We start from the raw sequence: 4844 nt of genomic DNA on the forward strand, positions 1-4844 counted from the left end.
ACACACACACACACACACACACACACACACACACAGTGGGGGTGAGAGGGGGGAGAGGGAGAGGAGGGGGGGTTGAGAGGGAGAGAGAGGGAGACAGACAGACAGAGATAAAAAGACAGACAGAGGTAGAGAGAGACACAGAGAGAGAGAGAGACGAGAAACGGGAGAGAAAGAGAGAAACAAGATTGTGACTCCTAGAAAAAGGAGAAATAATTTCAACTGTTCTGGAGCTCCCCACAATCCTTAGTAGGCGGTCTCGATAACTCATAGGGGCTGAAGAAAATCACCCCTGATGACCAATCTTCTGGTTGTGGCGGTCCAAACTTGACTTTGCCGAGCCCTGTTGGGGGGACCTCACATCTCGGTAGAGCCTTGGGGAGCGCGGGGTCCGAGGAAGTCTCACAGCCTTACAAACCAAGGAAATCAAACAGGGTTGCCCTCCTCTGCCCCCACTGCACCCCGACCACCAAAGACTTCTGATTTTAAGGCTGCCCTTTGTCACCTGATGTTACTTGGATAATTGTACGGGCCAGGTCAGAGGAGGGGGAAAGGCTAGCAACTTTAGGAATCATCTCGCTTCTTCCTTCCCCTCCTCCTCACTCTCCCTTAGGATGGCACTGTTGTTCCCAAGTACTAAAAGGACATTCAAGGAAGAAGGGTCAATAAACTATAGAAAAACAAACTCTGAATAATAAGCAAAAGGGCTGAGCAAAGTAGGAAGTCAGTGTGTAAATTGCTCTGCTTGTTAAGATGTCATGGCTATATCTATCTATATCCATTTCTGTATCCATACACATATATTTAAATATATGCATGTGTATGCACACATATATGTATATGTATATATGTGTACATATGCTAGAAATTTTCTCAGAACACTTTTAAAAAAAAGAATCCATTCTGTCTCCCAAATATTACTGTTTTTAAGACCATACCAGTTACAGATACTAGGTAGATTAATGTTTGTAAAGGGGGAAAAACTTCATTCTAAACTTGAAAACAGTCCCTAGCATTGTTAGAAAACAGTCTGTCCTAGCACTCAGACACACTAGGAGAACTTTTAGTATAGTAATTCCTTAGTACATGTATATTATTCAGCATGTCTCCATGAGCAGTCATTTTTCATTCCTTCATGAATTTTAAGTTCACCAGGGACAGTTTGAAATACGCTGTGTTTTTAATTTCTTGGTTCCATCCCATTTCTTGTATTTGCATTTGGATATATTATTTTCTTTTGGTAAATAGATTAAGGTAAATTAATGAATATTAAAAAATGAAGAAGTTTGATTTTTTTAAAAATTGCAATAAGAGCCAAACAAACCTGGAGATGCCTCCAAACCCCAGCAGAAACAAAAGGAGTCTTCAGTGGTACACTGGTTTTGCTCAATTTTCCTCTTCTAGTATTATACCTATTAAGAGAGTGAGAATAGTTAAAAATTGTATAGTGAGAACTCCCTAACCCAGGAAATGGCATTTTAAACTATATTCTGTTTTTCAACCCAAGTAATATTGCATCCCCATTACCCAAATGTATGCATGTGTGCAAATATGATGAAAAAATGCATATTCTCATTTAAAAGTTATAAAACATCTAGGACAATAAAATAAATTAAATAATTTTAAATACTAAAGAAACCCATCTTAGTAGAACTATATTGTACAGATATGGACATCCAGACTACAAAAGGAAAGCTTAATATTGACCATGCTTAGCTGTAAAAGCATTATGAGCAGTATTCTGAAGGTACTGCATCATATAAAGTTCTCCTGGTTATCTCTGCCTCACTCCCTCCTGGCTTCTCTCCCTTCTTTCCTCTCTTCCTTTTTTTCCCTCCTTCCATCTACCATTCTTTCCTTCTATCTTTTCTTCCCCTCCCTATTCCCTCTCTTCTTCCTTCCTTCTCTCCCTTGTTCCCTCTACAATAATGAAATACTAAGATGAGGATCACAAAGTATTTAGAACAAGGACCCTATGAGCTACACACTGATAAGCCTGCAGAGATGAATCCAGCATTTTCTCCTGACTTGCAGAGAAATTCAGTTAAGACATTGCTAGAAAGAGGTAGTGGTGACAGTGGATACACTTTATCTCTGTGTGAGGTTTTGTTTTGTTTTGAGGGTTTTTTTTTTCCTTTTTGAGGCAGTTCTCATCTGTTACATGATCATAGCTCTAATGGTTAAAATGGAAAGGCTATGTTTTCTTATTACAGAATAGCAATTACTCTTGCTAAAGCAAGTAGAGAAAACGTGTAAGAACTAAGAGGCTGCTAGGACAACCTTAATGATAATTGCACATGAAATATATGCTATCAAATAAAAAGATTTCTACATATAGATCTCAGCTTTAAAAAAAAAAAGCTCTTCACTTAATATAAATTTTCTCATTCCCCCTTTCTATATTCTGTTGACCTCAGTCCCACTAGTAAACCCAACCAAAGGCTCTTCTTTTCAGGAGTTCTTCTGACTAATTCTGAGACTGACCACATCCCCTGGGGCCTGGGGTCCTTATTTGTAGCAGAATCATCAGAGAATGCAGAAATAATCTACCTGAAGTCCTAAAGCATCAAAGCATAGTATCAATCAAACTTTATGACAATTAAGTAACAGGAGAAAGTCGTCATCTTTATAGTTGTCCTGGCCATGATCTTTGTCATCCTCATCACCACTATCAAAGTTGAAAAAGCCCTTAGATTTCTAATCCAATCCATAATATTATGGGTTAGAAAACTTCCAAGGGAGGACAAATGGCTTTGTCCAAAGTTCCAAAGGTAGTTAGTGAAAAAGCCAGAATTTGAACTCAGATCTACACTACTCTACCTCTTTGTAAGGAAAGCAGAGGTATTCAAGAAAAAAAAAAATTCCTGCAAAGAGAGAGTAGCTGGTGTAATACAGAGCCAGCCTGGAATAATGGTTAGAGTAATGATCTCAGAGCCAAGAAGACTTTAGTTCAAGGCTCATCTCTCCCTTAATCTCTCAGTGCCCTAGGTAACTCAGACTATAAATTGCAGAGTAGGTGCCAACCTGCATTGGTGGAGGGAGTTCCCTAATGCCAGGAGTACTCCAAGTCAGCAAATCACAGATTGAGCCCCTATTCTACAAATCTTCCATCATATCATGGTAAGCTTTCTTACGGGCATCTAGGCATTTAGGCAGGTTCAAATCTGGCCTCAGACACTTGCTAGTTGTGTAATCCTGGGCAAGCAACTTAATCACGTTTGCCTCAGGTTCCTGATCTGTAACATGAGCTGGTGAAGGAAATGGCAAACAGAAGCATCTTTGCCAAGAATACCTCAGATGGATCATGAAGAGTTGCACACAACTGAAACAATTAAAGAACAACAGTTTTCCTACTGCCTCCTAACCTAAAATTCTATGGGACTTAGATCTTAGCTGCTAGGCTAGGGAAATATAATGTTTTAAATTCAGTTCTTAGACTACTGAACATTCTTACATAAAATATTCTCTCTCTACACAGTATATACTTAATAAACATCATCAAAGGTGGTGGTAACAATGGGAAGTCCAAAGCACAGATAAAATTAATTCTTCAATTAGTAACATCTGACTTTATAATTTCATCTGATAGGTATCACAGATAGGTGGTATCTGATAGGCATATGAGATCATTCATAATATCTAAGGATCCTTTCCTTCAAGCTAGGTTTCTATGGTTAATGGTGAAAATTTGGGCAACAAAAGACTCTTGGATAAAGGCCCTTCAAGGTATGCTTATTCCATTTATTCACGAGGATAATTTTGCTTAAAAGCATAACTATGTTCTGATTTAATTTTGCTTGCATTTTTAAAAACATCAAATGTTTTGTCCAATAGAACAAGTCTTAGAATTTAGAATATGTTCCTTCATTGAAACAACAACAGGAAAAAGTATTTGTTTGGAGAAAAGTCATTCACCAGTTCTGTTCTCATAAAGATTTAATAAAAGCCAACTAAAGTTTAAGATCTCTCCGTAGACAAATAAAGATCTATCTCAGCAAATGTAGAGTTGCAGTTTTCATTGGTGCTGAGGGATTTTACACACAAATGCAATTTTATTTTACATTTAAAAGAGGTAAGTAAATAGACAAATCAATTTTAGCTCTCCTGAAATTTTCTATTGGACCATTAATTTTAAAAGATGGAGACTTGGATAACAGTTACAAGAGCAGAAACCCAAGGGTAAAGATCGTAAAAATGATCACCTTCAAAATTCTAAAGAGTCATCCCCAATCAGAAGGGAGGTGGACCAAATTTATTCATCTTCCTTAAGGTGAACACCTGTGTAACTATTTTTACTTCTCTTCAGGTTCCTATGAAACCATTTGTAGTACACAAGTAAAAAAGAACACAGGATCAATTTCTCCAAATCCTTACCTTTCTGCCCAATCAACACTGACAGCTGACTTGAAATTTCCTTGGAAATAGACGTTTGAGTCGATTTAAGTGATCTTGATCTCGGCAGTGGACCTAAATACGAGGCTCGTAAACAACAACGACAACAACAACAAGATAGGTTCACAATCCAACCACTTGGTGCTAAGGCAGTGCCTCCTTTAAATAAATGTGGATCAGTAGTCTACAACCAACATGAAATCAAGAACTCATCATAGATGATTCAAATTTAGTTTTAGAAAGGAAGTGTGATCTAGGTGTTTTGGTTTTTTTTTTTGCATAAATTCATCAGCAGAGTTGCCTATGTCTTAGCATGGTGATAAGGTGCTGACCCAGAGCAAAAAACTCATGAGATGAAATTCCTGAGAATTGTAAAAGTGGTTGGTAAAGGTTTTCTCTGAAACATTTTTTCTAGAATTTGCTTCAAATCATCACAGCCCCAATAGATGAAAATA

The 4844-nt window shown here is 37.7% G+C and overlaps 1 long non-coding RNA gene across 2 annotated transcripts in view; it reads right to left on the reverse strand.

Moving 5' to 3' along the window:
* LOC114044459 overlaps positions 1-4539 on the reverse strand; it is a 5923-nt gene extending 1384 nt beyond the window's left edge. For both annotated transcript variants that reach the window (XR_003569243.1, XR_003569242.1), the window contains exons 1-2: positions 4372-4539; positions 1322-1409 (exon numbers count right to left, since the gene is read on the reverse strand). This is a non-coding gene — a long non-coding RNA (uncharacterized LOC114044459). The remainder of the gene's footprint in view (positions 1-1321; positions 1410-4371) is intronic.
* Between the last annotated feature and the right edge of the window lie 305 nt (positions 4540-4844).

Source organism: Vombatus ursinus, unplaced genomic scaffold (genome assembly GCF_900497805.2).
Source record: "Vombatus ursinus unplaced genomic scaffold, bare-nosed wombat genome assembly UNPS02014773.1, whole genome shotgun sequence".
NCBI lineage: Eukaryota > Metazoa > Chordata > Mammalia > Diprotodontia > Vombatidae > Vombatus > Vombatus ursinus.